The sequence below is a fragment of the Pyrus communis genome, chromosome 7 (genome assembly GCF_963583255.1).
Source record: "Pyrus communis chromosome 7, drPyrComm1.1, whole genome shotgun sequence".
Classification (NCBI taxonomy): domain Eukaryota; kingdom Viridiplantae; phylum Streptophyta; class Magnoliopsida; order Rosales; family Rosaceae; genus Pyrus; species Pyrus communis.
Window position 1 is genome coordinate 23,845,816 of NC_084809.1, and position 12,226 is coordinate 23,858,041.

The 12,226-nt window shown below is 37.7% G+C and overlaps 1 pseudogene; it reads left to right on the top strand.

The window, feature by feature from the left end:
* Positions 1-284: 284 nt before the first annotated feature.
* Positions 285-11,933, top strand: LOC137740698 (senescence-specific cysteine protease SAG39-like; annotated as a pseudogene).
* The last annotated feature ends 293 nt before the right edge of the window (positions 11,934-12,226 follow it).

Here is a 12,226-nt window from a genome sequence, read left to right on the forward strand (position 1 = left end):
AAATATGTGTTGATGTGGTGTTGGGCGCATTGCTAACTTCTGCGTCTTGCGATTGTGGCCAAGGAAGGAACTTGTCTTGACCTATGAGTTCTAGAGTCTGAAGATAAGGCTACTAGTTTCTTCGGAGTTCACGAATCATCGACGCCAGGTTCGGTCTCTGTAATTATATTTGCGAAAATATAAGTACGCCGGACCGGTACCAGACTGTACAGACACAAATCCTCAAAAGAGATAAGTGTCTTGCTTGTAAATGTGGTGTGGCCATCTGAATGTTGAACTCTAAAATGTACTTGCGAATATCCAATCATAAAATAAACTCAGCTCTTAATGTGCCGAGCCTGGTAACACCTCACATTGCCAAGAAGGCCGATGAGATGACCTTTTCCAATAAGGACTCGGAAACCCTCGTTGACCGAGACTGGATAGATAACCAGTCGGTCTCGAAGCGGTGTTGTTTATCCAAACTGAAGATGCTCCTCGGTTGGCAGATTAGGCTCCAGTGCTGTTTATCCAAATTGAAGATGTTGTCGGCTGCCTCCACAGTGTTGTTTACCCAAACTGAAGATGTGTTGGCTTGGAAAAAGAAAATAAAAATCTCAAGATGTTTGAGAGGTTTGCATAGGGCAGTTGCGTGTTGACTTGGAGGGGCTTTGAATGATGCACTCCCCTCTCTATTTATAGTAGTAATTTCCCTAATGGCCGAGGTAACATTTCACTTGGACTAGAACTCCTCAACCCAATATGATTAGGTTTCGACCAATCATAACTCCTATAGGATTCTGAACCAAGCTCTTTAATCATTCAGATTCAATCCTTTTATTCTCGACATCTTTTCTGATTCGGAGCATCCTTAACTTTTGAAGGATCCTTATTGCACTAGGATTCGATCACTTCACCCTTATCCAGGCAAAACCATCTTCTGATGAGATTCATCCAAACTCTACTGGATTCGGCACATGGCAAGCCCACTCATCACCTCCGGTTTTCTCCTTATTCTCACTACGTCCTGAAGAGGTCGGTAAAACAAAATGTGAGTGAACCAATTTTATCACGTCAAAATCATTCGAATATAATAACCCCTATTTTGAAATCATATATATAGTGAGAACAACATATGTTATAGTACTATGATAATAGTAGTCAAGATCAACTCAATCTTGCTCGTCATATCAAATAAAGTAAATCAATCACAAATAATGTAATGTACAGCAAGCAGGTGAAGTGGTGTTTACCTGATCGATATCTAGCGTATACTAGCAAACTCTAGTCTCTACTAGAATAGAAAATATACCTGCAATAAATCATACGACTGTAGCCAGCTATACAATATGTAAGATAACCATGTGGTGAAAATAAATCCCCAATAATCTCAAGATATCATGTAAGTTAAGATAAGTGTAAGCCTCGTCAAAGGCTAACATGTATAATATGCATCAACATAGGTATATATAAATATATATCTATATATATAGTAAAAACATTTAATTTTTTCGAAATGGTCCACTCATAGGTAAGCATAGCATCCCTCATCAATAGGTTCCTTCCCTATACTCACTTTATCCTCAATAAGGCCTATGATTGTAATATAAAGCTAAGTTAAGCTTTAATTCATATTATGTGGAAAATCATCCAAAACTACCATTTCGGTAATGAATTTACACAAATAGAGTGCACCACGTGATTCAGAACACCGAAAAATTTTGGGTTAGGTCTCGGGTCTTGCACATGCCACCAAGATGGTGCGACCCTTCACGCGCCTAGAACACGCGATGCCGTATGGTCACCGTCACTGGCTAACACACCGCCTTACTCGCCACCGCAGCTCAATGAGTAAGGACCACACTTGCCGCCACCGTTGCCATGCACCAGTGCGGTGAGAGTTTAAGGGATTTAACTGAATATACCTACTCCGTTAGGAGATTCTGTTAATGTTAACGGAATATTAGCTTCTACCATCAAAGTTAACGGTGACTATCGCTGGTCACCGTCGCTGATCACTGGAGCGTCACCGAAAACTACAAAGAAAATCCAGAACGTCGTCAGGGCTTCCCGAGCTTGATTTCAACGATTTTTATACTCCAAAACCAACCAAAACACGAATTAAGGCCTAGGGAATTACCTAGACCCAGATTTGGACCAATGGAGGTTAAATCCGTCTCAGATTCAAAGGAAGTTGGCCGGAGTTACCTTGCTGGATTCTGGAAAAATGCACCCAACACATGCATGCATTAAAACAGAGATTTCCAGCCCGATTTTTAATTTAAAATTAAAACCCCTCAAAATAGGATTAAGAACTTAATGGACCTCGAACTCGTCAGGGTTCGTCCATTTCCCCTCGTCGGATTCTGGGAAAAGAAAACAGAGTGCATGCAAGGGTTACAACATAAATTTACATCCCAAAACCTCATCAATCTTGTCCCAGCCGCCTTCGAGCTCAACGGTTTTCACCGGAGTTCGTCGCCAGACTGGTTATGCATGCACAGAGAGTTATCGACGCTAGGTCCTTCTATATTCCAACCCAAGAACACATCCTCAACACGGAGATAACTCAGATATTCAAAGATTGGAAGGAAGACCTCACTTGAGTTCAAGTTTGAGAGCTCAAGCTCTCGGATTTAATGGCAGAGCACCCTACGGTGCTCTAATTATGCATGCAAGGATATTGCTGGGTTCCCCGTGTCCCAATGATTCCAAATATATAATTTTCAAGGTTGTTTTCACAAGGTTTTGAAGTGGAGTGAAGGGAATAGCTCTCGGAGCGACATAGAGAGTTTAGGGAGAGAGAGCGAGAGAGTTCATATTTGAAGTTGAAATTACAGATTTGCCACTCCATTAATTACGAATCATTACAAGCCTTCGAGGCTTCGATTCATATTTCGCTTTCGACGTTAAACTAACGTACAAAAACGAAATAATGACACTTAAGAAAATATAAGGACTTTAATCTCGAGACGAGGTTTGATAATTGATTAAGACACCCATTCACAGGTAAAATGATCATTCTACATGTCTTGCGAGTAAGATACAATATTTTAGTCATGCAAACAGAGATTTTGTCTCCCTAGGTTTTGTCTAACAAAACTTTGTTGTGCCACGTTCTTCACACAAAACTCATTGCGCAAAATATTGCCCGATAAAATTTAGAAACTATCAAGCAATAATACTTTGTCCGACAGACATTTCGACAACTCTTCCATCGAGCAAATAATTGCATTGACCAACTTTGCTCGACGAACTTTGCATGGCTGACTAAAATATTTCATCGAACAAAGTTTTAATTTAACAAAAAAATAATAACAAAATATTACATGACCGCTAATTGGAGACACAATTTAGGTAAATGATTTACAAACTCTTTTTTTATGGCGTTGTTGTAATATCTCAGTTTTTCGAACCGCATAATTATATATGTCAACAGTGAATCAAAATACATAAACGAGTAAACGAGTCCAAATGACAAAAATTAAGTGTGAAAATCAAATAAATGATCAACTAATTCTTGGTCTATATCTTCTCTCGTCCGCAATCACGAAGTTAGCTGAACAGTCCACAATCACGATTAGAGGAATCGTCCAAAAAGCAAAACACGATTAAATGAATAAAATAAAAAATAAAATAAAAAATAAAATATATCATAGCTCAAAACCATGCAACAAAAAATAATATATTAAACTAAAGAATTCAACAGTAAAATAAACCATTAGAATTTTGTTTGGGAAGTACAACCTGCACTAACGTTCATAGTTTAGGCGTTTAGTGAAGTAACTTTCCGTGACATCAATGTATATCATATGAGCTCTTAAACTTGAAGTCAATATCATATCAGAACATTTTTTTGGTCAAGAAGATGTAGAGCAACGCCTATATCTCTTCTCTATATAAAACGTGGAGAGCAGTCTACCATTTCAGTATTACCTACTCATCAATTCTCTCACCTTATCAAATTTGTCTGATTCCATAGCAGTTTCCATGGAGTTTTATTAACAAACAGCCATGCAGATTGTGCTTCAGATTGTGAAGCGACTTCTCGTAGTCTTCACGGTGCAGCAATGTATGGGAGGTATGAGCAATGGTTATGGTCGTGTATATAACGATATTAACGAGAAGGAAAAGCGTTTCAAGATATTCAAGGAAAATGTGGCATTCATCAAATCATCCAATAGTGATGCAAACAAATCACAAATTAATCGTCAATCAATTTGCAGACCTTACGAATGAAGAGTTCAAATCCGCAAGATACAGATTCAAGGCAAGGACGAATCCACATAGGGACCAGGGAGGTCCCAGGACCCGTTGGCAATCCTAAATCGTTGCTATAAATTTTCCGGGGACCCCTCGTACTCGAGCATGAGGTCTGTGTAGGTTGCAGTGGCTATCTTCTTCTCGGAGAAGATGACCGCGCATGGAGAAGAAAGAAATAGGGACCCTTCCTGCCTCTCTCCTCCTTGCTTCTGCCATGGTCTCATCCGTCGGTGCCACCCACTTCTCCTCCAACCTTTCTCTGTTGTCTAGCGGGGGCAGTACATAAGCCCAAACTTTCCCAAATTATTTCAACCATCTTAGTAATTTTTCTTATGGGTGAAATTTCCTTCATAAGGTTAGTAAGATGGATATGATCTGTCATGGGTTGGTGAAATTTGGTGGTGGAGCTACCATGGCTTCGGGAGAATGGGGAGGGAGGCGGTTGGTGGAGGTATGGTAGCTTTGTTCTTAGTGAGAGAGAAGGTGGATGTTTGGAAACTAGTAAAAGAGAAAAATGGTGTGTTTGGTTAGAAAGATAGTGGGAGTTTGGGGAGAGTTTTATTTGACCGGTATTTTAAATTGGGGTGTGCTATCCACACACCCTCTTAATTTGCGGCCGTCGGATCGATTGAATTAAAGAAGATCAAATGACAGAAATAAACAAAGGGTGTGTGAGAAGCAAAAAGGGGTGTGTGAATAGCACACCCCTTTAAATTTAGTGCTTCATATTAGATAATCAATAACTTAGGTGCTCCCTAGTAACTTATGAAACCTCGTAATGGACACTTGAATTATGATTTTATAATTTGTAATATTGTTTTGCATATGATTTTTGAATGAAGTGTATTATATTTAAATTTTCAATGTTATTTTTGTCTATAATTTTTTTGACCTTTATAATTGGGACCCCCCGAGTTTAAAATCCTGGATCCGCCACTGATTCAAGGGGCACGAATATTCCACAAGGACAACTTCTTTCAAATATGAAAACGTTACGACAGCAGTGCCAGCTTCAACGGATTGGAGAAAGAAGGGGGTTACAAGTGCCTGCTTAGTTCATTAATATCTTAGAAACACTATATGTTCTTTTTAATTTGGGAGTTTAGTTAATTGCTTAAGTTATTCTAACTACTTTTCACTGCAATTAAAATACACGATGTTGTTGGGCTTTTTCGGCAGTAGCAGCTACAGAAGGAATTGATCTCTTTGTCTGAGCAAGAGCTGGTTGATTGTGATACCGCTGGTGAAGACAAAGGGTGTGAGGGTGGCTCGATGGATGATGCTTTTCAGTTCATCCAACAAAATCATGGAATTGTGCGGAAGGTAGTTACCCATACAGTGGTGCGGATGGGACATGCAAGACCAAGGAGGAAGCCAACATTGCAGCTATGATAAGTGGCTTTGAAAACGTGCCTGCAAACAGTGAAAATGCCCTCCTCATTGCTGTTGCTCATCAACCTGTTTCTGTTGCTATTGATGTTAGTGGTTCTAACTTCCAATTCTATTCAAGTGGTGTCTTCACTGAAACTTGTGGAACAATCCTTATAGCTGTTGGTTATGGAGTGAGCGATGACGGGACTAAGCATTGGTTGGCAAAGAACTCATGGGGTATAGAATGGGGTGAAGAAGGTGATGACTGAAGACACATGGCAATACTACAATGGTTGTTGCCATGTTAGCTTATATGGTTGGGAATGGTTGTAATTGGTTGAAGTTAGTTAGAATCTATGAGTGGATAAGGAAGGGTAGCTTAGTCATTAAGAAATATGTAGTTGGGAATAGTTGTAATTGGTTGAAGTTAGTTAGAATCTATGAGTGGATAAGGAAGGGTAGCTTAGCCATTAAGAAATATGTAGTCTATAAAAGCATTGTAAAACCTTTTCATAATTCAATTCAATACAACCAGTGCTTTGTTTCTATTTCTCTGATTCATTTCTTTCTCTCAATTCTTCTTCTTCTTCGTATACTTTTATCTCATAGCTATGGATTGCTGTTGGTTTACATATGTTATCATGGTATCCAGAGTTGTCGGTCCGTTGTGATTCTATGAATGTTCTTGGGCTCCGCGACTTTGTCTTGCAATCTAAATTTCTGGGGAGTTTTACTGGAATCAAGATTCAACCTTTGGGCATTCATTTGTCAAGATTCAACCTTTGGGCATTACTAGGAATTTGTTTTTCGTCAATAAGTATGTCGATTTTAGTTGATATGTTTCAATTTGTAGTCGTGATTTGCTTTTATCATGTTTCTTGAGGCACGAAGCCATTATCCTGTTAAATTTGTTGAGGCACGAAGCCATTATCCTTATTGAATTTGTTGAGGCACGAAGCTGTAATCCTGTAGAATCTGTTGAGGCACGAAGCCATTATTTGATTGAGGCACGAAGCCATTATCTTGTAGAATTTGTTGAGGCACGAAGCCATTCTTGAAAGTTTTCCTGCGTTTATTGGTTGTTTGTGTTTATGGCTATTTTTGTGTGGTATTCTGATTGTGAAGATGATTGTTCTTGGTGTGAACATTGAGGGAGTTTTGGGAATGTTGACAATAAAGCTAAATGATATGAATTTTTCGAAGTGGGCGTTTCAATTCAAGTCAGTATTAAAAGGTTATAAGCTGTTTGATCATTTCGATGGGTCTGTTGTGTGACCTTCAAAGTATGTCATACGTATAGATAATGGGGTGACTACAAAAATCACATAAGCTTTCTTGGAATGGGAATCAGTTGATATGGCATTATTGAGCTTACTTCTAGCTACTTTGTCTGATAAAGCAATTGAGCACGTTCTTGGGTGCAGAACTGCACATGAAGCTTGGTCTAGTCTCCAAGATAGGTATGCTTCAGTATCCAAATCTTGAGTACATACTCTGAAAACTGAATTTCAGACGTTGCAAAAAGGTGGGGATTCAATAGATTAGTTCTTGGCAAAACTCAAGAATATTAAAGAACAACTTCTCACTGCTGGTGAAGTTGTTTCAGATAATGATTTTATCTTGGTTGCTTTATCTGGATTACCTAGGGAGTTTTCTACTATTAGAACTGTGATTCTTACTAGAGATACACCACTCATTTTGAGAAAATTTCGTGAACAGTTGTTATGTGCTGAAAGGGAAACTGAATCTGTTATGAATAGTTTGTCTCATAGCTTCTCGGGACTATACATGCAAGAATCATCACAAGGTTCATCTCAGGGGTCTACTAGCAATTCCAGGGGGCTTCCGTTCACAATTGGTGGTGTTTTAACTCAAATGCCACCTGAAGCTTCATCCTTTGGAATCCATTCTTCTGGTTCATCACAAAGTACTGTTTCTAATGGTTCTTTGCCATTTCAGTCTTCTTCCATGCCAGTTCCCTCTAACATACCAATGATATATCCTTAGTTTCCTGGCTCTTCTTTTACGGCTTCACCACCTGTATTCCCGGGATATTCTGAATTTCCAAATACATATGGTTTTGTGGGAAATAATGGTGCTACAAGGCAATTCTCGAATCACAATCCTGGTCCAAGGTCTTTTAGGCCAAACAATAATAATGGAAATGGGGGTTTCAGGTCTTCACAAGGTGGGAACAACATAAGTAGTGGCAGATGTCAATTTTCTGGTAACAAACAGATGCCTAGTAATTGGAATTCTTGTTTTGGTAATACTGAAACAAAGTCACACATTGTTCCAGAGTGCCAGATTTGCTCAAAAATTAAGGGTCATACAGCTCTAAATTGTTGGAAAAGATCTACAAATGCAAGTTCAAGTGGTCCAATGATTGAGTGTCAGATATGTGGGAATAAGGGTCATAGTGCATTAGACTGTTATCACAGGAATAATTTTGCTTATCAGGGCAATCCACCATCTGCATCCTTAACTGCAATGCAAGCTCAAGTTTAGCCAATTTTCTTGCCAAATAACTCCTGGATTGTTGATACAGATGCATCACATCATATGACTGCGGATGTGAATGCTCTTCAACAAGCTACTCCTTATGAGGGTACTGATCAAATTACAATTGGCAATGGAGAAGGTTTGCCAATTCAACACCTTGGATCTGCAAATTACACACATTACCTCATTCTTTAATTTTAAGAAATGTGTTACATGTTCCCACTATTGCAGCCAGCTTGCTATCTGTTAAACAATTGTGTAAAGATAACTTCTGTTGGTTCATATGTGATGACCATAATTTTTTTGTGTAGGACAAGGTAACCAAGGCTATGATTTACCAAGGAAGAAGTAATGATGGAGAGTTGTTTAAGATTTCTACCAAGTTGATTACAAGTGTTGTAGTGAAGTCTAAGAGTAAGCTTACTGGGTTAATTGGTCAGAAAGTGAACCATGTGGTATGGCATCAGAGATGTGGACATCCAAGCAATGAAGTCTTGCCTACAATGTTAAAACAATCTCAGATAGTTAGTACTAATGATAATACACAACATATGTGTTCACATTGTAATTCAGGAAAAATGAGTAGATTACCTTTTCTAGATAAGAAAGACAAATGTACATTTCCTTTTCAAAAGATTCATTCTGATCTTTGGGGTCCTTCACCCACTAAGTCTGTTGAAGGATTCAAATATTATGTTAGCTCTGTGGATGAGTTCTCCAGATATGTTTGGATATTTCCATTGGTTAATAAATCAGAAGTGTTTGATGTTTTTCTCAAGTTCTACAATTTTGTGTATAATCAATTCAATGCTGGTATTGAATGCCTTCAAACATGTGGAGGAGGAGAGTACATAAGTAAGAGATTTCAGGATTTTCTGGCACACAAAGGTATACTTCATAAGGTCTCATGTCCTCATACCCCTCAGTAAAATGGAATTGCTGAGAGGAAACACATGCATATTGTAGATATAGTTATAACCCTTATGACTGTTGTTGGTTTATCTCAAGAGTTGTGGTGTCATGCATGTGCTCACTCTGTTTTTTTAATTAATAGAATGCCATGTAAGGTTTTGAACAGGCAATCTTCTTATCAAATGATGTTTGGTGTTATTTCTCAATTGCAAGGGTTGAAGGTGTTTGGCAGTGCAATGTATCCATATGTTAGACCATATAATCATAATAAGCTACAACCAAGAGCTGTGTTATGTATTTTTCTTGGATATGCAACTGAATATAAGGGTGGTATTTGTTTTCATCCTCAAACTAGAAAATTCATCATTTCTAGACATGTTATACACAATGAAGATCTGTTTCCTTGCAAATCAAGTTCTGGAGTTTCAACAAGTCAATCTCAGGGTGTAACATATATTCCAGAGGTAAAAAACAATCACTCATCTGCAACATTTGTTCTTCCAGTAAATCCTAGAATTGATATCTCAGTATCAGACAATATGAATCTGTCTCCCAGTAATGAAGTGCAAATTTCGAACTCTGAATCTACAACTTAAGTGTTACAATTACATCATCAAGACACAAGTTCTGCAGTTGATAATACTTCTTCATCTCAACAATCTGAAACAACTCTCCCATCTCCAAATCTAACCTATGTGTTGCTTGTCCTTCATCATGCACAATTGGAGGTAATCCTTCCCTTTGATACCTCTGATATTAGTAATTCTTCACATTGCGATACTTATACTCACATGATACAAACTAGGTGACAAACTGGGGCTATTTCTAGAAAAGATTATTCTAGTTATAATGCATCTTTACCATAATTATCTACTTTAAGAGTAGAAGAGATGGATAAGTGTCAAAATGGCTATTCTTTTCTGGCTCACATCCATGATATTGCTGAACCAACATCATTTTGAAGCACTGCAACAAATTCAAACTGGCAGAGGGCAATGCAAGAGGAATATGATGCACTTCGAAGTCAAGGTACTTGGATCTTAGTTCCTCCACCTAGTCATCGAGTAGTTATTGGAAGTAAGTGGGTGTATAAACTGAAGAAGAACTCAGATGGCACAATTTCAAGATACAAGGCACAATTGGTTGCTCAAGGGTACTCTCAAGAACATGGTCTGGATTATTTTGAGACCTTCAGTCTTGTGGTTAGGCAAACCACTGTGAGACTTATTATTTCACTTGCAGCACAACACAAATGGGAATTGAGACAACTCGATGTTATAAATGCATTCTTACATGGTGATTTAGAAGAAGCGATTTATATGAAACAACCACAAGGGTTTATTGATTCATAGCATCCACATCATGTTTGCAAGTTGATAAAGTCATTGTATGGTTTAAAACAGGCACCTCGAGCATGGAATGCCAAATTCACTGGCTATTTACTTGCAAAAGGATTCATAATGTCTCAATCTGACATAAGTCTATTTGTGAAGTATGATGGAGTTGATGTTGTTGTATTACTACTCTATGTGGATGATATAATCCTAACTAGTTCTAATTCAGAGAAGGTGCAAGCAGTCCTTAAAGAGCTAGGGGATGTGTTTGATCTCAAGGATATGGGCAAAATGTCGTATTTCTTGGGAATGCAGGTCATCTACAAAGCAAATAAGGATATATTTCTTAGTCAGTCTAAATATGCTAAAGACTTGTTGCATAAAGCAAGTATGGATAGTTGCAAGCCAGTGAATACACCTTGTCGACCACACACTCAGTTTCATGATTCAGAAGGAACAACTATATCTGATCCTACTTCATATTGGAGTTTGGTAGGAGCGCTGTAATACCTTACATTTATGAAACCCGATTTGGCATATGTTGTCAATGCTACTTATCAATATATGAACAATCCTACTGATGTACACTATGATTTGGTCAAAAGGATTTTGAGATATATGCAAGGCACTATCAACTATGGTCTAACTTATTCAGATGCAACAGATAACTCACTTGTAGCTTTCTCATACTCAGATTGGGCAGCTGATCCTAATACTAAAAGATTAGCCACTAGATTTGTTGTTTATCTAGGGTATAATCCAATCTCATGGTAGTCTAAGAAACAATCTTCAGTTTCTAGAAGTTCAACTGAAGCTAAATATAAATCTCTTACTCATTATGTTCCTGATATTACTTGGATTCAAAACATGTTGCATGACTTACATTAGTTTGTGTCTGAACCTCCTCTTATACATTGTGATAACTTGTTAGCACTAGCCTTGTGTTCCAATCTTGTGTTCCACACCAGAATTAAACATCTCGACACTGACTTCCATTTTGTTCTAGAAAAAGTTCAGAAAAATGACTTACTGGTTTAGTATATGCCAACTGAGGAGCAAACAGCTGATATTATAACCAAAGGGTTACACAGTCCAATATTTTTCAAACATTGTTGCAATCTTCAACTTGGTTCCCTAGCCGAGAGTGAGGGAGGATGATGACTAAAGACACATGGCATTACTACAATAGTTGTTGCCATGTCAGCTTATATGGTTAGGAATGGTTGCCATGTCAGCTTATATTGTTGAGAATGGTTGTAATTGGTTAAAGTTAGTTAAAATCTATGAGTGGATAAGGAAGGGTAGCTTAATCATTAAGAAATATGTAGTATATAAAAGCGTTGTAAAACCTTTTCATAATTCAATTCAATACAACCAGTGTTTTCTTTCTATTTCTCTTATTCATTTCTTTCTCTCAGTTATTCTTCTTCTTCATATACTTTTATCTCATATTTATTGATTGATGCTGGTTTACATTTGTTATCAGAAAGGTACACAAGAATGCAAAGAGATCTTGGTGCACCTGAAGAATTTTGCGGCATTGCTATGTCTGCATCTTATCCCACTGCATAATTTTATGGGTAAATTACATTTTACCTCCTTAGGTTTAGGGTCCATTTCAACTTCTTACAGCATCTTTAAAACATTTCAATTTTATACATTTACTTAGCATTTTATTTCAATTCCATACATCCGTTAGAAAATCCGTTAAGTAAACTGTTAAGTGATGACGTGGTAAATATGGGATCCACATTTGTGCTGACGTGGCTACCAAATTTGTGCCATGTGGCAAAAAATAATATTTTTTTATACATTTAAAAGATAATAATTTACCCTACCCTATTAAAATAAAAATAAAAACCTAA